The sequence below is a fragment of the Pteronotus mesoamericanus genome, unplaced genomic scaffold, assembly GCF_021234165.1.
Source record: "Pteronotus mesoamericanus isolate MK-2021 breed Mesoamerican mustached bat unplaced genomic scaffold, CSHL_Meso_final scaffold_165, whole genome shotgun sequence".
Classification (NCBI taxonomy): Eukaryota; Metazoa; Chordata; class Mammalia; order Chiroptera; family Mormoopidae; genus Pteronotus; species Pteronotus mesoamericanus.
Genome location: NW_026555307.1, coordinates 9173528 through 9198218, shown reverse-complemented (window position 1 = coordinate 9198218; position 24691 = coordinate 9173528). Strand labels below are relative to the sequence as shown.

At 43.5% G+C, this 24691-nt stretch overlaps 1 protein-coding gene and 1 pseudogene across 2 annotated transcripts in view; one reads left to right on the top strand and one right to left on the bottom strand.

Moving 5' to 3' along the window:
- SIPA1L3 (signal induced proliferation associated 1 like 3) overlaps positions 1 to 24691 on the bottom strand; it is a 247115-nt gene that overhangs the window by 171024 nt on the left and 51400 nt on the right. The window lies entirely within an intron of this gene.
- LOC129083038 (V-type proton ATPase subunit e 1-like) lies at positions 13495 to 13725 on the top strand (annotated as a pseudogene).

Below are 24691 nucleotides of genomic sequence, written 5' to 3'. Positions count from 1 at the left end.
CAACAGTGACGCCAACTCTGAGCTTCAGGGCAAGGTTCCCAATGTCCCTATTGCCAAGTCTGTCATGATTATTCATACTTCTCGAGTCATTTTATTTCCTAAAGGAAATGAGAAGTTGCTGGAATTCAGCAGAAATGAGACAGCCGGAAGCTACAGCTAACTACATACACATGTGGGACTCCTGTTGGGCTGCCTAAGAAACATTCTTAATGGATGATCTTTCTGGAGGGGCCAAGGGTCAGTTGCTGGGTGGATCACCCTTCGCTGACTGAGACCACATTCAGTTCCTGATGGTATATGAAGGTTTCCCCCTAATTTCACCATTGACTGGGGTGGAGAACAAACTGGAAAACTCATAGCCTACTACTTATTTACATGTGAATCTAAAGAAAGAGTCAGGGTTGCCAGCTGCTTGACATGGATTTGTGTGTTTAGAGGATTAATGGGGTTGCAGTCAATATTTGGTTACTGTGGGGGGATCAACCAATTAAGTTTTTGCCATCATCACATGTGACTTCCTCCTCCCGATGGTAAAACCAGACTAACCATGGAGGGGGGTTTTCCCAGAATTGATCTTGAGTTTGTCTCCACTACAGGGAGGGAAGGGAAAACCTCCATTTCAGGAAAAGGTTACTGCGTGCCCAGTTCAGGGAAGGAGATAAGACATTGCTGCTTTGGGTCTGAAAGCTATTATCCTTCCAGCCACCAATGGAGAGGAGGACTGGGGACACCAAAGGCTGCAAGGCTGTCATTTATCCAACACCACCTGTGTGCAGTAGGAAATCACATGTTTCTCTGCTTTTCAATTTTTAGGCTGTGTGTGTGTATTTATGTGTAGGTTGGTGTGGTGAATGGGGCTGTTTGTTGCTGTTGTTAACATTCTAAAAAAGTAGAAATAAAACTACAGTAAGCTCCCATGTATTTAAACATAGATTCAGTAATTAGCAAGACTCTGCCACATAAACTTCATCTATTCTTCATCTGTTTTTTTCCCCCATTTTTTCTTCCTGCTGAATTCAGGTAAATCCCAGGTAACATGTTGTTTTACCTTTACATGTTTCAATTCGCAGCCCTTGAAAAATATGGACATTTTCTTATGTACCCCTAATATTAGGCTGGTTTCATTACTCATCAAATAACAATGAATGTTCTCCTAAAAGATAACACTAAATGTTGACAAAGTATTAGGGAAAGAGGGGTCATTTTGGCTCCTGCTGATGAAGTAATGCCTTTCTAGAGGGCCTCCTGGAAATACAAATCCAAAAAGATTGAACAACCTCTGCGTATCTTCTGACTCAACTTTTCCATTCATCCACTCTTCAAAAAATGGATGTCTACCAGGTATCTTAAGCATTCTTCTCCCTGGTACAGATGTGGAATCTTAAGCACAGAGAAGGAAATTCATTTGTCCAAGGTTACACAGCTCTTAGGTGCCAGAGCCAATATTTGAACCGAAGCAATCTTGGTTTATATGGCAATACCATGTCCTGGCAAAGTGGCATTCTGGGCCTTCCACTTGGGAAGGCAGTGCTATACAGGGGTTAAGACATACTACCTCACAGAGTGAGGATTCAATGCTATCATGCACGTAAAGTGCTTAGCACATTGTTGGCACTCATTCAAGATTATTACCATTGTGACAATTAGTTGCTCAAAGCCCTACCACAACTACTACATCCCACTGCAGAGAGTGAAGGTGCCAGCAGCAAACACCTAGTACATTTCATCACCCACGCTGGCCCCTCTGACAGAGGGAACTATAGCTGCCAGAGTGCTGCTCCATTCTGAGGTGGTTGTAATCCAGTCTTCAATGACATGAAAAGGCCAAGGAGAAGAGGGAAAGGGGACCCAACAGCTCAGCAGCATTCCAAGGGAGCTACAGTCTTTCTACAGCTGAAAAACCAGATTAAAGCCCAGTTTGGATCCCTTTCTTATTGCTGCAAGTTCTGACTGCCAGGATCTATACATGCTGGCACCATCTTGACCATATCCTCAGACCTCCTGTACAGCTAGCTACTTGGCACTTTTCTTTAACTGTACTCCTTTTATTTTGGCTTACATACCAACATTAGCCTCACCCAAAGCAGAAACAGCCATGGAATACTGGGCTTGATGTGCTACTGAAATTCTTTTCCTGTTATACATTAAAATAAAAGTACAATTATTAAAATGTTTAGTGTTTATTCATACACCACCTCAAATTATCTAGTGGAATAATCTTGGTGGACCTTGGGAAACCTGCCCCTATGGAAGTAAGATATTGTTCCTTGTCCCTGTTTCCTATATCTAGTACATTCCTATTCCCTTCCTTCGCACACCCTTTCGCTTATATTCCAGAAACACAAAAACTCAAATGTTATCTCTGAACGAGCCCCTCCAGAGGCTGAGGTCTCTCCCAAACTACTCCATCAGGTCTCTGATCCCTGGAACATATCCATGGTTTATACTTTCTACATTTGTTGTCTTCTATGATGGGTTAATAATAGCAGTAATAACAGCTGATGTGCACAGAGGACTTTCTGTGTGTCAGGTGCTTCTTTAAGGACTTTATATACAATAACTCATGATCCTCACACAGCATCAGGAGAAATGGGCAGTATCACTCCCATTCCACAGATGAGGAAACTGGAGCATCAGTTAGTTTTCTCAAGTCACTTACTCAAGGTCCCACCATTTGGGTATGATGTATCTAGGGCTGAATACAGGTGACTGACCCTGGGGCCCACCCTTCTAACCTGCACACTACCCTGCTGCTTCTAGAAGAGTCAACAATGACCAAGGTCTGTGTTGACTGAAGTGATATGGAGCGAGTCTGAAAAACTCCCCTAAAGTCACACCACAGGGAGCACCTGGGATCCAGGCCTGCTGATCCCCACACTCATTCTTGCCCTGCATAACTACCTACAGAGCCAGCATGTGTGGGAACATGAATTGAACCTTCCTTTACTCTGAGACCCTGGTGCACCTCCACTCCCCAGCTTTCTCACTGTCTCCTTTTAGCTTGTATCAGTCAGCCATGAAAGGCCAACTCCCCTGTGAGAGCAGGAAAAAGAGTCCCTGACATAACCTTGTGGAGCCTCATATCACCATCTCTCATGCCAAAAGGGGAGCTGGCTCATCAAGGTGGAGTTTCCTAAAACCAACCCATCCATAACATTCTGTGCAAGGTTTCTTCTCACCTGGTTGCTAGGCTTTAGGCAATAGCTATAATCCTGACAGTTAATGCTTTCTGTGAGTGCCAGGCCCTGTAATAACTGCTTCACAGGTACTGATGCACTGAATGCTCACAATATCCTCAATAAAGAGGTAGGGACTACCATCATCCTTGTTTTAATATGAGGAAATGCAGCTACATAGAGGCTAAAGCCACTGGCCCAAGGCTATGAAGCTGGGAGTAGTGGTTCCAGAGGCCTTGCCTTAAGTACTGCCTCCCACAACACAATTTCTTCTCAGCACTGAGCACTCAGGAAGTGCCTGGCTCTGGACTTTATATGAGGTGTCCTCAGTCAATTACCACCCCTACCCCCATACACAAATACCTCAATGAGGTAGGTATTTTAAAAATGAACACACCTGAAGCTCAGAGAGGTGAAGTCACATACCTAAGGTCACACAGCTAGTACAGGGTGGTACAAGGATGCTGCTGCCTGCAGTTTGACTCCAAAGCTGTTAGCTGTAAGGTTCTATAGCCTCACACCTAAACTTTAAAAGGGCCCAAATCTCCACCCTGTTCCCAGCAAGCCCCTAAGAGAAAGTAGCCTTCAGCTCCAAGAAATCAAGATGGATTGTTACCTCTGCAACAGAGCATCACAGTGACAGGAAGCCTCGGGCAATTCCACAGGTCAGGAAAAGCTCAGCTGCTGCACTCCTGGTACCTGCTGCTCTCCGCATGGCCTCTGGAAGCTACTGACACCCTGGCCCCCTCAGTAATTTGTGTGCAGGTCGAGTCCAGGAGCCAGACCAGGGCTTCCAGGGTGATGGTGACTGACCAGTGACACTACTCTTTCTCAGCCCTGCCCTGAGGTTTTCCCCGCCTTGGCCTTTGTTCTGGGGATGTTTCTTCTCTAAAGATCTGGAATGGGGACTCTGCTCCTTTCTGCATTGGCAGGGTCTTCCTTGTGTCCCCAGGCAGATCAACCAACCAGTGAACAATCTTGGTTCTGCTCAACCACCTGATGTGTCCACAGAGTGCTTAAGATCAGGGACTCGAAAGCCCAATGGCCTGTGCTCAAATTCCAGCTTTGCCACTACTGAGCTGTGCGACCTTGGTCAAGTTACATCCCCCTAGCCCCATGCCTCAGTTTCTTCATCTGGAAAAGGGGGATAATAAAAAAAAAAAAACACAACACACTACTTAGAGTAGGGCCTGGCACTTACAATTATATAACTGTTTATTACTATTAGTATGAGTGGCCCAATTAAACTCATTCCCTTTACGTGGGCAGAGATGTCCATTGGGCCTTGAAGACCCTGTGATCAGTAGACTCTCTCAAAGGACCCCATTGGCCTGCTGGTGGCAAAGGACGCATTAGCTTACAGTTGGGGACAGGGTTCCTGCTGACTAGCTGTCAAAGAGCAATAATTATAGTCTACTGACAATCATTTGATTTTTTCCAGCTGTTTGTGTGTTTATTCTTTGTCCCTACCCCAACCAGAACAGAAAGCTCTATAAAGTCAAGGCTAGTGTTCCAGACCCCACAGAACCAGCACAAGCCAGAGTTTAATAGTCACTCCATGACAAGGGTCCTGTGTGAAGTGAGTCCTCCAACTGTCTCATTGGCTGCTTCTGCATACATGCCCAAGGCACTGCCCAATACACAAAGCCCCCTGCCCCAAATGATAAGGAGTGAATGAATGAATGAGGTTTTTGGATCTATTTAACCAGAACACCTACCATCTGCCAGGCCTAAGAGATCAAAAAAAGTTGCTGCATCCCTGCCCCTAGGCATCTGATAATCTAGTCCACCTGGTCAGAGATCAATTTATGGTATAACTCAGAAACACTCCAGGGCAGTGCAGCACCCAGAAGAGACAGGAAGGGGAGAAAAACAGGAGACAACCTCACTTCAGAATTCTGCAGGGCATACATCAGAGATGGTGTCTCCCTGGTCCTGCCTCACAGAACCCTAAAGAAACATGTGAGCTCTACTAGAGTAAACAGATAACTCTAAGCCAAACGAAAGGCCAGGTGGCTGGCCTACTCAAGCTATCTTTCTAAACAACATCAACACAACCATGAACCCCAAATTCTCTCCTTTCCCAGGAAGCCTCAGTTAGGTTCAAGCATCCCCACTGGTGGGGTAGAAACCCAAGGCCCAGCCTGGATGTGCCATCCCAACAAGCATTGCAGTGATGCACCAAGTTCAAGAATCCATCTTGAGTAGGAAGACCCCACCTCGAACTAAGGTAGCTGAGGCCTCTGCTGTGGGCCCTGGATATCTATGGGCCCAGCTGGCCCAGGGATTCCCAGGCATGGCTAAGCTTAAGGGTTTTAGGTGACTGGCTCTCAACTGGGGGTGATTTTGCCACCTCTACACCAGGGCACATTTGCACACATTTTGAACTGTCATGGCTTGGGCTGCTACTGGCATCTTATAGGTAGTGGCATGCACAGGACAGCCCCAAAAGGAAGAATGATCTGGCCTCTAAATTCAATAGTGTTGAGGTTAAAAAACACTGGGTCTAGGATCTCAAGCTGTAAAGAGATTGAGTGAAAAGGCAGATTGGGGTTGAGTGTGGCATCTGAAATTCTGCAGATTAAGAAACCACCTTCTAGGCCCGTAAGCCTCACAGTGTGGTCCAGGGAGCAGGGCACCTAGTAGCCCAAGTATCACCTGGAAGTCCTCAGAAATGCAGAAACTGATTTCTCAGCCTGCATAATCTCAGATGGCACACTCAACCCCAGTCTGCCTTTTTTATCCAATCTCTTTACAGCTTGAGAGCCCAGACCCAGTGCTTTTTAACTTCAACACTATGAACTTTGGGGCCAGATTATTCTTTCTTTTGGGGCTGCCCTGTACATTCTGCGATGTCTGAATTTTAACAAGACCTCCAGGTGGTTCTTAGGTATATTCAGTGGCTGGAAATCCTGGTGGCCCATTCAGGAGTTCTGAAAAATCTCCATCCCTTTGGGAAGAGGGGAGGCCTGGGCGCATGTTAACAGTCCTCCCTGATTCTCACACTCAGACAAAAGTTGAGAGCACAGAGCACTACCCTGGAGGAAGTGGTTTCCTCCCTGGCAGGCGGGAGCAGTCACCATGGCAGAGGTTCCACACAGTCCCCAATCTCTGGTAACAAATATCCTGACCCCTCTCAGCTTCTTGCCATTGAATAACCTGTCCCCTAGCAAGCAAGGCTGCTTTTTGGCACCCAAGACCTGGCTGTTTGCCAGGCACAAGCTTCTGGACAAGAATGGACTGATGTGGAGAAACAGAATTGAAACCCAAGCGTCTTAACTGTTAACAGGAAACTAGAAGAAAGAGGAACTCATCTCACTGTGACTTAAAATCGGAAAGTGATGATAATAGCCAGCACTTCCTGTATGTACTGTTCTAAAGCATAGAAATGATTATCCCCATTCTACAGATGAGAAAGCAGAGGCAAAGAATAACCAGTAAGTTATTTGCTCCAGGGCAACAGGTGGTAGATGGTGAAGCCAGAGCTGAAACCCAGAGTCTAGGCTCCCATCTGCTGCTCTATTCCACCACGTCCTGGTACTTTAATAACCTCCTCACCTACAACACAAACAGAAGAGCTCATTAATGCCTCACAAGCTTAAGAAGCAGGCTAGGTTTGGCCAGGCTGCTATCTGTCACTTCTCCAGGGCAGTTAGCTTTCAGCTGGCCTACTCTGGGGAAGAAGTGGGCTTTGGGCATAGAGCATCAAAGCTTTGCATTACAGCACAGCTGGGCCACCTTTGGGACCAAACATGCAAACCACAGTCTTGGCTGGGAAGTCAGAGAACCCAGGCATGGATTGAAGGGTTTCTTACTTAAATGGCCTACTAGCCTCTGGGTCAGGGACGAGAAATGGCTGGTAAGATCAAGGGAGGGGCCAGGCCTCTGGTCCCCCCACACCTCTTTCTAGGTGCCAAGTCAGCTTCCTTCAGTCCTTCCCTTCCCTCCAAATATTCCCAGGGATGGAAGTGGAGGTTTCAGGGAGCAAACTCAGGGCCTGCAAGTCGTTTCTGCCACATTCTCACCTTTGTTCATCCAACTCAAGCTATGCGAGCCTCCCCTCTGCTCTTTCAACTTGCCAAACTTGTTCCTACCTCAGGGCCTTTGTACATGCTCTTCTTGCTTCCAGACACCAGCTTTTTTCAACTTCTTGCATGGCTGGCTCCTTTTCATCCTTCAGGCCTTGGGTCAAGTATTACCTCCTTAGACAAGCCCTTACTGATCCCACTCTTTCAAGTACCCCCCTCCCAGCACACACATATCTCAGTGTCCTTCTTTTCTTTATAGTATTGCCTAGTTTCTTCACAGCACTACCAATCACTTTTGATACATACTATTTCTTTCTAGTATGTCTTCTATCACCAGGCCTTGCACTCCAGGAGGGCAGGGAATGGATTTGTCTTGTCCCCTGTGTACGTGGAGCTTACAAAAGTGCTTGGCACAGACTAGAAGCTCTATAAATATTTGCTGAATGACTACATAAATAATCTTCTTGAGGGTTCACCAGGACAATATGCTCTAGTTTGCTACAGAGTTGTCTGCATCAGAGATATTTAGAGACTGCCAGGCCAGCATTTAGGTCCAAAGTGACCTAAAGCACAAATGTAACAACAATAATTACAATGATAGAGTAAAGAAGCTAACATTTAATGCACACCTACTCTGTGCCAGGAGCTGTGTAAGATGATTTACTAGTTCAAAGCTCGTTAATAAACTCTTTGAAGTAGTAAGTTGTTCTTTTCTTCATTTTGCAGAGATGGATGTGGAGGCTTGGAAAGCATGTCACTTGCCCAGGGTCACACTTGAGCACTTTAGTAAGGATCCAATACAGTGCAGGGCCCTTATCCACCATCCTGCCCCATCCTGCATAGGACTCATGGCGATGTTCCCTGAGACTGCAGCAACAGGGCATATCTGGGAAAGTGACTCATTGTTCTCAGGAGATTCTGCCAGGCTGTGTCTTTCTTTCAACGTCTCCCACAAAGAACACACAGTTCCTCACAACTCCAAAAGTTCTAATTCTAATCATATCTGTACTAAGCAAGCTTACTGATCAGGGTTGATTTTACATTAGTACTGAGCAGCTGTTTTTGACTGAAGTCACTGGTTCTCAGGCTCAGGAGCTGAACTTCATCTCCCCTGGAATTGAGCTTGTCTCTCCTCATACTTGAAGTAAAGGTTCAATTACTTTTCAAGTCAAAACTACCACATAATACCTAAGAGCAATAGTTGACTCCTATGCTTGTACCTGTGCCAGACACTTTAAAATTCCAATTCATTTAACCCTCACAGCCATGCCATAGGATAGGTCCAATTATTATCCCCATTTCACAGATGAGAAAACTGAGGTCTTGAAGGTGCTGTCCCTTGCCTAAGGTTACCCAGTAAGTAAGTAGCAGAGCTGGATTAGAACCCCAACCTGTGCCTCCAGAGTCTTCTTTTAATCATTATTCTCTGCTGCCTCTAACTCTGATTTGACACCTGCTCAAAAGATACTGCAAGTAAGTTCTGTTTAGCTGTTCATAGTACCACATGAATCGTTCATTCACTCATTCCATTCACACACATTTTAAAAACCTATTGCATGGTCAGGACTGGACTAAGGGAAATGGATGCAAGGCTCCCGCCCTCCAAATGTCTGGCTTGGGGAACTAATGACTGAAACGGCAATTTCATAACATCATACTTAATGCTGAGAAGTTTGACACTTTTTCTCTAAGAACAGGAACAACCCAGGATGTCCCCTCTCACCACTGCTTTTCAACATCACAGCAATTTTCAACCTTTTTCATCTCATGGGACACATAAGCTAATTACTAAATTCTGTGGCATACCAAAAAAACTTTTTTTGGACGATCTGGCAAAGAAGGTATAGTTCTGATTCATTCACACTGGACAGCTACTGTTGTGTTGGCTGTTGTCATTTTTTACCTTGACAGTCTAAGTGAAAAGAGGTCAGTGCCCCTGACTAAATGGTCAGGTGTTGCGTGTTTTAAAAATTCTTGTGGCACAACAGTTGAAAATCGCTGCGACATTATATTGAAAGTCTAAGTCACTTCAATAGAACAAGGAAAGAAAAAATAATATATACAAATTGAGAAGGAATAAGCTGTCTTTGTAGATGATGTAATCATCTATGTAGAAAATCCTAAAGACTTGAAAACAAAAAACTCCTGCAAATAATAAACATTTATAGCAAGATTGTAGAATACAGGTTAATAATAATCAAAAGTCAATCACTTTACTATATACCAGCAATGAACAAGTGGAATTTGAAATTAAAAACACAAAACCATTTACATTAACACCCTCCAAAATGAAATACTTAAGACTTCCGGCCAAGATTGAGGCATAGGTAGATATACTTTGCCTCCTTGCACAACGAAAAGGAGGACAACAACTACTTTAAAAACAAAACAACCAGAACAGCCAGAAAATTGAACTGTATGGCAGTCTGACAACCAAGGAGTTAAAGAAACATTCATCCAGACTGACAGGAAGGGCAGAGACGGGCAGAGAGGGTGCACGGCAAGGCAGCGGCTGGATGACTGAGTAGGTGAGACAGCAGCTGGTGGTTCCACATTTGCATGAGGATAAACTGGGAGGAACAAGAGGGGAGCAAGACAGACCACACAACCCAGGATTCCAGTGGGGGTAGCCTGAAAACCTCTGGCTATAAAAACCTGTTGGGGTTGTGATGGCAGGAGAAACTGCCAGTCTCACAGGAGTGTTTGTTGGAAGAGACCCAGAGGGTCTTAGAATGTACACGAACTCACCCACCTGGGAATCAGCACCAGAAGGGCCCAATTTGCTTGTGGATAGCGGGGAAAGTGACTGAAAGCCAGCCGAGAGTGGAGCAAGCAGCATTATTCCCTCTCTGACCCCTCCCCCAAATACACTGCCACAATGCAGCAACGTTGAGTTGCCTTGCCCTGGCAAATACCTAAGGCTCTGCTGCTTACAACCTAACAGGGGCAAGGAAAAAAAGAAATACGGCTCAAATGAAAGAACAGATCAAAGCCCCAAGAAAAGAACTAAGCAATGAAGAGATAGCCAACCTATCAGATGCAGAGTTCAAAACACTGGTAATCAGGATGCTTACAGAAATGGCTGAGCATGGTCGCAAAATGGAAGAAAAAGTGAAGGCTATGCAAAGTGAAATAAAGAAAAATAAACAGGGAACCAACAGTGAAGGGAAGAACACTGGGACTCAAATCAACAATTTGGAGCAGAAGGAAGAGATAAACATTTAACCAGAGCAGAATGAAGAAACAAGAATTAAAAAAAAAAAAAATTAGGAGAGGCTTAGGAACCTCTGGGACAACTTTAAACATTCCAATGTTCGAATCATAGGCGTGCCAGAGGGAGAAGAGGAAGAGCAAGAAATTGAAAACTTATTTGAAAAAATAATGAAGGAAAACTTCCCCAATCTGGCCAAGGAAACAGACTTCCAGAAGATCCAGGAAGCTGAGTCCCAAAGAAGTTGGACCCAAGGAAGCACACACCAAGGCACATCATAATTACATCACCCAAGATTAAAGATAAGGAGAGAGTCTTCAAAGCAGCAAGAGAAAAGGAGACAGTTGCCTACAAAGGAGTTCCCATAAGACTATGAGCTGATTTCTCCAAAGAAACCTTGCAGGCAAGAAGGGACTGGAAAGAAGTATTCGAGGTCATGAAAGGCAAGGACCTACACCCAAGATAACTCTATCCAGCAAAGCTATCATTTAGAACTGAAGGACAGATAAAATGCTTCTCAGATAAGGTCAAGTTAAAGGAGTTCATCATCACCAAGCCCTTATATGAAATGTTAAAGGGACTTATTTAAGAAAAAGGAGATCAAAACTATGCACAGTAAAATGACAACAAACTCACAACTGTTAACAACTGAACCAAAAATAGAAACAAAAACAAACTAAGCAAAAGAGCTAAAACAGGAACAGAATCACAAATGTGGCGATCACATGGAGGGGGAGAGGAAGCGGGGAGAGTGGGGGAAAAGGTACAGGGTATAAGAAGCATAAATGGTAGGTATAAAATAGACTGGAGGAGGTTAAGAATAGTATAGGAAATGGGGAAGCCAAAGACGTTACATGTATGACCCATGGACATGAACTAAGAGGGGGATGACTGATGCTGGTGGGAGGGGAATAAAGGGGAGAAAGAAATGGGACGACTGTAATAACATAATCAATAAAATATACTTAAAAAATAAAACACTTTTATATAAATAAATCTGATATGTCAATTTAAAAAAAGAAATACACAACAAAATACGTAGAAGAGTTATATGAGCAAAGATTATAAAACTGTAATGAAAGATAGCAAACAAGAACTAAATAAATGGAGAGATAATCCATGTTCATAAATAATAAGAGTCAATATTGTCAAAATATCAGTTCTTCTCAGCTTGATCTACAGATTCAAGGTAATCCAAATCAAACTCTCAGCAAGTTATTTCGAAAGGTAAAAAACCCAGAATAGTCAGCACAATATTAAAGAATAAAGTCAGAGGACTGACACTACCTGACATCAAGAGTCACTATAAAGCTATGGTAATCAAAACAGTGGTATTAGTGAAAGAATATAGAAATAGATCACTGGAACAGAATAAAGAGCCCAGAAATAGACCCACATAAATATACTCAACTCTTCCTTGATAGAAGAACAAAGGCGACACTGATGAAGCAAAGACAGTAACCTTTTCAAAAAATGGTGCCGGAACAAATGAACACTTATGTGCAACAAAAATTACTCAGAATACAGACCTTACACCTTTCACAACAAGTTAAATCAAAATGGGTGGCAGATCTAAATGTAAAATGCAAAACTATAAAACTAGCTAATAATATAAGAGAAAACCCACATGATCTAGAGCATAGGTATGACCTTTTAGATCCATCACCAAAGGCACAATACATGAAGGAAAAAAAATGGTAAGTTAGACCTCATTAAAACTAAAAACTGCTTTGTGAAAGGCAGTAAGAGAATGAGAACACAAACCACAGACTGGGAGAAAATATTTACAAAAATATTTTGGACTGTTATCCAAAATATATAAAGAACTCTTAAGACTCAACAAGAAGCAATCCAATCTAAAAATGGGCCCAAGACATTAACAAGCATCTCATCAAAGAAGATATACAGATGGCAAATAAACATATGAAAAGATGCTCCACATTATATGTCATCAGGGAAATGCAAATTAAAAATGAGATACCACTACACACGTATTAGAATGCCCCAAATCGAGAACACTGACACCACCCAATGCTGGCAAGGATGTGGAGCAACAGGAACTCTCGTTCACTGCTGGTGGGGATGCCAAGTGGTCCAGCCATTTTGGAAGACAGTTTGACAATTTCCTACAAATCTAAATATACTCATCCTATGATCCAGCAATAGTGCTCCTTGGTATGTACCAAGTAAGCTGAATACTATGTCAACACAAAAATACCTGCACACAGATGTTTACAGCAGCTTTATTCATAATTGCCAAAACCTGGAAGCAACCAAGATGTCATTCAGTGGGTGAATGGATAAACTGTGGTGCATTCGGACCATGGGAAGAAATGAGCTATAAAGCCATGAAAAGACATGGTGGAACCTTAAATGCTTATTACTAAGTGAAGGAAGCCAATCTGAGAAGGCTACATAGTATATCAATCAATATTCTTGAAAACATAAAAATCTGGAGACAGTAAAAAGACTGCTGGTTGCCAGGATTTAGCGGGGAGGGATGAATAGGTAGAGCACACAGGATTTTTAGGATAATGAAAATATCCTAAAAATTTTATATCTCTGGACTAGGTTTTAAAGGTATATCCCTTTAAGTCTCTGGACTAGGTTTTAAATGTATATACCATCATGGTGGACACATGTCACTATACATTTGTCCAAACTTATAGAATGTACAACAGCAAGAGTGAACTCATAAAGTCCAGGAGATAATAATGTGTCAATGCAAGTTCATCAATTGTAATTAATGTACAACTCCAGTGGGGGATGTTGATAATGGGGGAACTCAAGAGTTAAAAATTTTTAACTTTAGTTATCGCTATTAGGCTTAGTGATTAATGCATGTAGAAAGCTGTTGTTCAAGGAACTGGAATGCATGACTGGACCCACCCTGACTCTGAGAGGCCTGCAAACAATTCAACTTTTGTGCTCCAGGAGGACTGCAAGTGATGAAGATGGTATCTGAGCCATTGTGTTCCAGAGAGAGAATGTCTGCAGGACTTAGATAAAGAGTTGCTGGTCATTTTGGTGGGACCAAAGTGTGGCAGTGGGGCACAGGCTGGCAGCTCCGGTGTCAACCATGGCGTACAGTGGCTTCACAGTGCCTCTGATCGTATTCTGGAGCATCTTTGGCCTCCTGGTCCCCTGGTTTATCCCTAAGGGTCCCAACCAGGGAGTTATCATCACCATGTTGGTGACCTGCTCAGTTTGCTGCTGTCTCTTTTGACTGATTGCAATTCTGGTCCAACTCAACTCTCTCTTTGGACCACAGCTGAAAAATGAAACCACCCGGTATCTCAGGCTTCACTAGCCTTTAAGAAGACGACTCACTGTCCAGTCCTCAGCCACCGAGGTCATGAAGAGAATTCCTCTAGGTGCAAAGCCACCTCCAAACCTAGACTACCTTCCTTGGCTCATCTGTTCTGGCCATCAGCTGCCTTAAACATCCACATCACAGTTGAATACCTTATTCTACAATGCAGCATTTTTTCCTGTACCTTTTTTACACTTTGATGAATTGTGTGCCTCTTAATCTCAACTGTGCTGATGACATAAAATGTGTCTGCACTCTTCTGAGAAAAATGTACTCTCTCCTTGGCACCTGTGGATTCAAAGATGGCTCCTGCCTGCTCATGACATGGGAGTCGGGGAAGTGTTTAAAAACTGTCATGAGACAATAACATTCCAGTGCAGCAGCCAAAAGGAGAGCATGTTCAAGGGGAGATCTGTCCTAATAGAATAACACCAAAATATATTTTCAGGATGAAATTTCTTACTTTTGCCATCTTTTGGGATTAATTATTTTCCTGCTTTCTATAGGAAAAAAAAAAGAATCTCTGGTCAGCAGATGAAGGGATACTAGGAAAAGCGCTGGACTGCAACTTTTATCTGATTAACCTTTTCCCCTGAATTCCAAACCCCTTACCTACCCATTTCTTCTTATAAAAAAGATTGACTTGAGATGAGATTCTAAGATAGTTTTTAGGATACATAATCTACTGTCTTCTCAGATCACTGGCATCTGAATCAAGTGCCCATAAAGATTCAATCCCTGTCTTTACTTATTGGTTCTGGTAGAGAGAGGCAGCATGAAGCTTACTTTTCCAGGTTCAGGGGCACACGGGCAATCTCTATACCTTCCCCTCACTTTTGTTATGAACCTAAAACTCCTCTAAATAAATAAAGTTGTTTTTTGTTTTTAAAAAAACAGGCTAACAAAATAAGCCATTGAGGAAAAGGTTCATGTTATTCTGAGATAACAAATATTCATAATTTAAAAAATTAAACATAATGTAAAATAATTTTTCTAAAAATATTTGGACTTTAATTTTAATTTTTCTCCACATCTGTAATGGGTCTAACAGATCTGCTGAGAGGACTATGTGAGTTTACTCAACTACTTGCAATGCCTGGCCTATGGTAAGTGCTCAATAAATGTTACCTACTACAGGCATACATTGTTTTATTGTGCTTTGCTTTATTAAATTTCACAGATGTCACTTTTTTTTTTTTTTTAACAAATTGAAGGCAAGACCCTCCACCATCAAGATTAGGAACTAGCTTTATTGTGGTGGTCTTGAACCACACCTGAAGTATTTACGAGGTATGGTTTATTATTTCCAGCACCCTGGTCAGCATCTAACACACAGTAGGCTCTTCTTGGTCCCCGGGGATCCAGCCACCTGCAGAGAGAGGCCCAATCTAAGGGGGAAGATGACCTGGAAGGCCTCTTGAGCCAATCGAATTGTCCACTAGGCAATCAGACAAGCAGGCAAATAGACCTGCATGAAGAAACCGGTTCTGCAACCTTTCTCTGGCAGCTCTAGGCCCAGTTTCTAGACCCTGCCTCTCGACTTTGATCTAGGATGTTTAATCACTTCCCCGTTTAAACAGATACAACTCAAGAGACTTTTGAACTGTGTCCCTCACAAGCTTGCTTACAGCACTTTTGGTTGGGGGCCAGCTGCTTTGCCACATTTCATGGGTCACTTTCTGCAAATCAACCACAACATGGCCATGTGTAAAATGCTGGGAGGAATGCCTCTTGTGATGGCTAGATTGGTAAATGGGTTTGTGTTTACAAATATTTGCTGAGCATGTCTGTGATCACATTTTTGTTCTACTAAGAGAGACGAACAGAAAAATTCTTGATTCCCCAACCTTTCTTGCAGTTAAGAGTAGACATGTGATTTCACATGGCCAATGACATACAAAGGGGAGTGAGTCTGTTGGATTATTCCTGAATAAATAGAGAATACTTTGCTCCAGGTATTCGCAGAAAGGTGTTCTTTGGAAAAGGGGAAGTGTTAGTGCTAACAAAGGGTACTGCTCTCCTAAAATGGTGGTAGCATGACCATCACTGGCAATGAGTTCCCCTGAGTACTTTCCTGATGGAAAGCAAAGGGTATACAGTAAAGTAAAAATAACAGCTGACAATCATGTTACTATTTGCTGTGCACCATTTTAAGTGCAATACAAACGTTAACACCTTTTCTCCTCAGCACAGGACCAAGAGGTAGGAGTTATTATCTCCCTTTACAGATGACAGAAGTCAAGTACACAGAGGTTGATCAACTTGCCCAATGCAGACAGTACGTGGCAGACGGGATATAAGAACCCAGGTGATCAGGCTCCCTAACAAAACTCTTCATTGTGAACTGTACTAACAAGTATGAGCCTGGCCAGCCCTAAAGAAACCAAAGCTATCACTACCACACACTGAATACTTTCTATGTGGCAACCTTGGAATTAAGTGCAGTCAGTGTGTATGTTACCCTCTAAAACACCTTCTGTGGTTAACACCATGACTTTCTCCACTGAAAAGATATGAGGTGATGGGACTTGTCACGTGATCGGTAAGGACTATGGAAGCTAGAGGGACAGATCTACAAACCCACGGACACCAGATCATGCCTCATGGAAACAGCTCCCAGGAGAAATTTTCTTTCACTATTAACCAGTCAATTACCTGCTCTCAAGGACATTCTTGGCCTCTCCTTGGCCACATGTGATAAAGGCCATGTGTACCTGGCCACAGAGAAAAGCAGGGCATGGAAGGAAACAGAGCAGAATCCCATACCCAAGTGCTCTTAGAATCAAGGCCATGGTCCCTCCCTTGATCATGAGGCCCCTGCAGTCAAAATAGGCCCCTCCTCCCTTGCTTTAGCCTTAGATGCCTTCCCTCTGATCTTAGAGAAGCCACTCAGCCACTCAGCTGCATAGAGATCTCCAAGATGTGCTGTTAAGTTAAACAAACAAACAAACAAACAAACAAATTGCGAAGTGTAGGACATGGTGTAGAGTAGGCTACATTTTGTATAAGAAAGGATGGGGAGGTAAAAATAGATATTCGTATTTGTATTTTTTAAAAAAGCTTAGAAGGATATCCCAGAAACTAATACAAATGATTTCTTGAGAGGTGGAGGAACAAGGTAGGCAGGGAAGGGTAGGAGAGGACAGACCTGTCAGTTGTATGATGTCTATATACATGCACACAGGTACACCCAAGCACACACACAGGATTGACTTTTGAAGCCTATAAATACATACTTAAAAAAAAAAGTCACAAATAAAAAGAAAGCATGGGAAATGGACAAAAGGTCAGAAGGACAAGTGATTGCAGACCTAAATACATCCATCTGTGGGACTGCAGGATAATGTCCAACTCCCCCACTGGCCTGTGGATTCCTGAGGGCAGGCTTAGACCTGTTCTGGCTGCCAGCCAAGGGCCTGCACACAGCTGGTGCCTAAGAAATGCTTAAAGTGAGTGTGACTGGATGTACCAACCAACCCACCTCTAGCCACACACCTGGGCTTGGCCCACAGCTTGCAGCTGGGTTGTTCCCATGAAATAAAATTAGTGGGTAAGTGGGGCGAGAATACAGACATCAGTACAAGAAAAGTGCCCTAAGACATAGTGATGAAAGTGTGCAATGCAGGGATCGGCAAGCTTTTTCTATAAATGGCCAGGTGATGAATATTTTAAGTTTTGGGGCCACATGGCCTCTGTGGCAATGACTCAATTCTGCTATTATTGTGTAAAGGCAGACACAGACAACATGTAACTGAGTGAGCATGGCTGTGCCCCAATAAAACTTTATTCATGAACACTAAAACCTGAAGTTCATATAATTTAACATGTCATGAATTAGCCTTTTTATTTTTTTCAACCATTAAAAGATGCAAATATCAATCTTAGTTCCTGGGCCATACGAAAAGAGGCAGCAAGCCAAATTAGGCCTATGGGTTATAGTTGTGGCCATTATTGTGTTTATATACTGAATATTTGTTGTATACTGAGAATTTCTAAAAGGAGACAGGTCACAGTGGCTGCTTCTGTAGAGGGTTCAGGAATGGAAAGAAGGTTGACTGTTTTACTTTTAAATAATGTACCATGTGCAAATTAATAAAATATTGTTTTAAAGTTAGTACAAAAGAAAGAAAGGAGGCTGTGTATGAAGAGCACGAATTCTGGAGTAAGAGACCATGGCCAAAATCCCAACCCTCTTCTTCACTTGCTGTGCATCCAACAGGCAAGTTGTTTTACCTCTCTGAGCCTTGGCACCATGGGGATTAGTACTGGCCTCACGAGCTGTTGTGACAATTTCATGGGTTAATCCTCTTGTGCACTGCTGGACAGTGCTGAATATTGTTATCTTTCTTATTAAGAGTCATTCATGGGAAAAAGCCCATCTCTGAAGGGAAGTCTGAAACAAAACTGCAGCTATGAAATTCCTCTTGAGAGGCCGCCCAGTCCCACAGCGAGTCATCCAACTGTCCACATAATAGATGCCTTGTGACATGAGGAAGCTCATTTGTATTAGCAACCACATTCCACAGAGATGCATCCTGGAGCCACGTCTGCACATCCTGTTCAGTGGAGAAGACAGCCAGCTCCCCCAAGTCTGGGTCTGTCCCTGACTGCACAATTACAGGGCCATGCACTCATGAGATCATTAAATGGCCATTTATTGAACTCCTACTGTGTGCAAGGACAAGCAGTTAGACACCCCTCTGCACCTCACTGAGGCTACAGGTACAAACATGAGCTTATTTTAAAACAACTGGTGTGACCAGAGCACACGCTTTGGTTGTGTTTTCTCATAAACCGTTTGCATTTCTCTTTGTGTCTATTCATTCAACAAATATTCACTGATCTCCTAAGGGCCAGGCATTGCTCTAGACACTTGGTTTTAACAGGGACCCCCATTTTCCAGCTGCTTCCCTCTGAACTTTAAGACCTGTAAGGAAGGGACCTGGGGAATCACAGTCTCTTCTGTGTCCTCTGTGCTCAACCCAAGCCATGGCATAAAGCAGGCAAATATACAACATTCATTGGGTCAAATCACTGAGCATGGAGGACATCTGGTATCTGGGCCCACATGGTGTCTCTGCCCCAACTTCTGGTGATGGCAGCCCTCTTGTCCTGGGGACAACCATTCCTCCGCAATTCCTCCCACTCACATGGTGCAAGTTAGGCCAATCAGCTGCTCTACTTAATGAATTTGAAATTTAAGCTGCTGACAAAAAAGACAATGGTAATAACAATAGCAGTAAAATAAAAAAAAGCAGCTAACATTTATCTAGCTACATAGTCTGTACTAGGCACTATTTTAAATGTCTCAAGCATCAACTTATTGAATCTCACAGCAAGCCCCCTGTTCTTGACCCCGGCTGAAAAACTGGGGCACAGAAAAGTTGGGAAACTTCTGAATAAGGACTGAGGCTGGGATGCATGGCCAACACATCAGATAGGAGCCAGAGCTCTTCACTGCTACCCTCCACTGCCTCTTCTACCCCTGAACACCCAGCTTGAAATGCCCCAGAGCTGCTTTTAAGTTTAACTTTTGCTGTAGGGGGTCCATACTGGTTTCTGTTGCTTGTAACCCAAGCACTCTGATTGATAAACCTGGACTACTTACTTGGTTTCACATGTTCTGCGAGACAAGCCAGCAGCAGTTCCAAGTGCTACAGGGCGGAGACAGCACATAAACACTTTAGGAGGTAGAGTCAGTGGTCAGGGCATTTGGGGGCAGCCTGCATCTGCAAGAGCAGCCATCTTTCTATCTGGGGAGGAAAATGGAACAGGAGACAGACAGCAGGAAGCCCTCTCCAGAGGGCCAGCCCTTTGTTACAACAGCAATCATCTGCATTGAGGGACATTTAATACCCTCGGTTCCTAGGTCCTAAACTCCTGTAGTGCTCCCTCCCCTTCACTGTGAGACCAATCCACCTACATATTTTTTGAATGCCTCTTGGGGCGGTGGTATCCAGTGGCTTCATCCCTGACCCCTACACAAAGTCCTTGAGTCTGGCAGCTCCTATCAAGTACTTTCCTAATTTAGATTTTGGCCCTAGGCTGGATTATTTGATTTTCTATTAGCTGAGTCAAGCCCCACAACATTCAAGTTTTAATTACTTGTTAACATCTAAAGAGCCTTTTCTCCAAGCCAGCAACTGTTCTAAATGTCTTACATATACATATAATATGTAATATATATGTAATGTATGTTACATATGTAATAACTCACTAATCCTCACAGCCACCAATAAAGTGGGCACCATGACGAATATTGCTCCCCTTCTACAGATGGGGAAACTGAGCCCCAACAAGGCAGTCTCCTCAGAGTACAGTGAGATTGAGCAGTATGACCAGTGTCAGGGTTTTCCAATTGGCCCTGGAAATGGATTGCTTCTCCTCTGCATTCAGCTTTAAGCCTCACCAGAGCTTAGAAAACCCTCCTTGCTGCCACCAACCCCCACCCCTCGGTCAGGCCCTGCATTCCACAGGTTAACATACCCTCCAAACTCCCTGTATTTTTCCTTTATGGAGTTCAACACAGTGGCAATGAGCTTATGAAGGTATTTTTTGAGTGTCTGAGTCTCTTGCCTCTCCTCCAGACTGTCAGCTCCATGAGGGGACTTTGCTTCATGATGTGCTTATGTCTGGTGGCCCAGATATGGCATCTTGTGGGCACTATGAATATTTGCTGAGTAACAAATTTAAAAAATCATGTTTAAAACTAGAACAGCAAAACACTGGCTTTTAAAACTGAAACCAAGCTGAAGGGCTGGCCTAGAATCGAGGGAAACAAAGAGATCAGAGGAGTCACCTGAACATTTTTAAACGGTATAAATGAGGAAAAGGGGGATGTGCCACTCTAGGTGACAAAAGAGAAGTGGGGGGGAGGGTCTGTGATGGCACAATCATGGAAACCCAAATGTCAACATTAAAAATAAATACTGGGGCCCTGAATGGTGTGGCTCAGTGGGTTGGGCATGGTCCTACAAACTGAAAGGTCTCAGGTTCGATTCCCAATCAGGGCACCTGCCTGGGTTGTGGGCCAGGTCCCCTGTTGGGGGCATGCAAGATGGAACCCATTGATGATTCTCTCACACACTGATGTTTCTCTCCTTCTCTTTCTCCCTCCTTTCCCCTTTCTCTAAAAACAAATAAATACAATCCTTAAAAAATTAAAAAACAATAAAACTTGGGAGACAGGAACATGAAAGTAAACACCAACTCCTCTGCCCAGAATTTCTACTCCTGCATTTTACCTTACACCCTCCCAACAACACTAAGGTTAATTAAGAGCAAAGGCCAGAATCGGATCCTTTGTATTCAAATCTCACCTCTGCTGTGAATAACTATATACGATTAGGGCAGGGTGGGGGGTGTCAGTTAACCACTGTGCATCAGGAAAATGGGGACACAGTAGGATCTAGTTCATAAGGATGTTGTAAAATGAGTTCATCCACGAATTCTGCCAGGCATACAGTAAGTGCTCAATAGAAACAAGCTGTTACCATTATTATGATCAACATCATCATTCTTCTGTCTCTGCAACCAAAACAATGAGGAGGTCACTTTGCCAGTGCAGCGTACATGTCCTGCAATTTTCTACCTCCAACACCTAAGCTACCTTCTCTCTTTGTTGCTGCCCTTGGATTCTGAGCCAACAAAACAGCCCTTCGTTTGCCTTGGCTTATCTAAAGTGAATTATTTCTGACCCTTAGAATCAGGCATTCCAATATAACATCATGTCCAGGCATTTGGGATGTCAACCACACATCTATGGCACAGAATAAAGGTACAAAGAGGTTGCATTAAAACTGTACAAAGAGGTTTCCCTTCCACGTACTCAATGACGAACCTGACCCCTTCACAACCACCCCCATCCCCTGCAATATGGACAAGTAATTTAAATAGAACAGATGTCTAGCATTCCACTTCATGAGCATTTGCTCTGGTATGAATGTGAGATGGGAGTTGAGCATATTCTCTTCCCTCAGGTAGGCTCAGTTCAACACCATGGAGCAGCTCATCACTCTGAGTAGCATCCTGTTGTTCCAAGGCACACATTTTTCATACAACGTGATCTCTAAAGGCAAATCAACTCCTTTGGCAAGTGCTTATCAGAAGGAAGAACACAGGTTCTGAACCCTGGGGTGGGGGTGAACTAGCTGTATGGGATACAGTGTAATACTGATTTTTTCTTGTCCCCTAATACCCATTCTCCCTTTTTAAATAATTGAACTCCTACATTTTAGCCAGGTACATGGCTGATGTGAGTGAAGACTACATTTCTCAGCCTCTCTTGCAGCCAGATGTGGTCATGTTAAGACTAATGGCATGGAAGTGAGAGAGGCTGTACTCCTCCTGAATAACCTTTCTTTTTCCTTTTTCTCTTTTTTAAAGATTTTATTTATTTTTAGAGAGGGGGAAAGAGACGGAGAGAAACATCAATATGTGGTTGCATTTTGGACGCCCCCTGCTGGGGACCTGGCCAGCAACCCAGGCATGTGCTCTACACTGGGAATTAAACCTGCGACCCTTTGGTTTGCAGGCCACCGAGCCACACCAGCCAGGGCTGAATGACCCTTTCAAAGTGTAATAGAATACAGGAGCTCCGGACTTCCAGTCAAGATGGTGACACAGATTAAACACAGTTTGCCTCCTTGCACAACCACATCAAAATTACAACTAAAACAAAGAACAACCATCACTCAGAACCTTCAGAAATCAAGCTGAATGGAAGTCTGACAATTACAGAATTAAAGAAAACACATTCATCCAGACTGGAGGAAGGGGTGGAGACAGGGAATAGGCTGGTCCCACATCCACATGTGGTGGATAAAAATTCGGGAGGAATATCCTGGGGGCAAGAAGTCCCAGCCCCACACCAGGTCCCCCAGCTCAGGGTTCCAGTGCCAGGAAGATAGTCCCCATAACTTCCAGCTGCAAAAACCAGCAGGGACTGAGTCAGTGGAAGAAAATTCTGGAGTTCCAAGCAATTTCCCTTTAAGAACCTACACACGGACTCAGACAGATTCACTCTCTCTGAGCTCCAGCACCAGAGTAGCAGCCTGAAGGGTACCAGTGGCATAGAAGGAGGAAGTGATGTGTCTGGCGTCAAGGTGAGAGCTGAGGAACAGTTCTCTCAGACAGAAAGGCAGGCAGAGGCCACTGTCCCTTTCTGAACCCTCCTGTCACAGAGTCACAGAGACACAGAGCCATCAGGCCGATGCAATATCTGAGACTCCATCAACCTGGCTAACACTGTTTGCCCAGCCCTGGAGGTCCCAACTTAGGGGCCCATCCAAACTGTTAACCATGACTTTTCCAAATGAAAGACTGGTCTTGGCTCATGCTTTACTACTTCCTAAATCCTATCAAACAAGCAACAGCCCTCTCAGTGAGCCCCCAGGCCCCATACCTCTTGCCAAGTGACTCCAGGTCTGGCACTAGCAGCAGCCAGCATAGATTCAGTTTGGCTTCACCTGGGAATCTCCAAGCCCAGCACAAGTAGCTGACATCACAGACTGCTTTGTAGCTCATGCAGGGTGGCCCCAGGCAGAAAAGGGAGAGGGCTAACCTTGGCCTGCACTACGCTGGAAATCCAAGAGCCTGTACACCCAGTGGACAACTACAGACCATGTCACAACACCACCACTCTGCCCCTGCACAGCCAATTCTCCACAGAGGGTGGAGGTTTGTGGTCAGTCCTTGCAGCTGACTGGCCTGGGTAAATCCCTCCCATTGATCTGCCAACAGCAACCCACATGGAGGGTGTACCTCAAGTGCCCAGCTTGGGTGATAGGGGAGGCTATGCCACTGGACCCTACAGGTCATCAACTATATTAAGACAAACTACCAAGACATGGAGTCAAAGCAGCTCTACCTAATACATAGAAACAAACACAGGGAGGCTGCCAAAATAAGGAGACAAAGAAACATGGCCCAAATGAAAGAACAGATCAAAACTCCAGAAAAAGAACTAAACAAAAGGGAGATAAGCAATCTATCAGATGCAGAGTTCAAAACACTGGTTATAAGGATGCTCAACAATCTTAGTGAGGACTTCAACAGAATAAAAAAGATCCACTCAGAAACGAAGAATACACTAACTGAAGTAAAGAACAATTTACAGGGAAACAACAGTAGAGTGGATAAAGCCGAGAATCAAATCAATGATTTGAAACATAAGGAAGCAAAAAACAACAAATCAGAACAACAAGAAGAAAAAAGAACCCCCCAAATAAATGAGGGTAGTATAAGCAGCCTCTGGGATAACTTCAAGTGGTCCAACATTTGCATCATAGGAGTGCTAGAGGAGAAGAGAAAGATCAAGAAACTGGAAATATATTTGAAAAAATAATGAAAGAACACTTGCCTAATTTGGTGAAGGAAATAGACATGCAAGTCTAGGGAGCACACAGGATCCCAAAAAGATGAATGCAAACACGCCCACACCAAAATACACTGTAATTAAAATGCCAAAGATTAAAGATAAAGAGAGAATCTTAAATGCAGCAAGAAAAAAGCAGTTACTTAGCTCCAGGGGAGTTCCCATAAGACTGTCAGCTGGTTTTTCAAAAGACATTTTGCAGGCTTGAAGGAATTGGCAAGAAATATTCAAAGTCATGAAAAGCAGGAACCTACAGCCAAGATTGCTGTACCCAACAAAGCTATCATTTAGAATCAAAGGGCAGATAAAGAGTTTTCCAGACAAGAAAAAAACTAAACCATCATCACCAAACCATTATTACATGAAATGTTGAAGGGACTTATTTAAGAAAAAGGAGATCAAAACTATGAACAATAAAATGGCGAAAAATACAAATCTATCAACAATTGAATCTAAAAAACAAACTAAGCAAGCAAAAAGGACAGAGAGAGAATCATGGATATGGAGAGTGTTTTGATGGTTGCCTGATGGGGGGAGTGTGGGGGAATAGGGGAAGAGGTGAGGGGATTAAAAAGTACTAAATAGGTA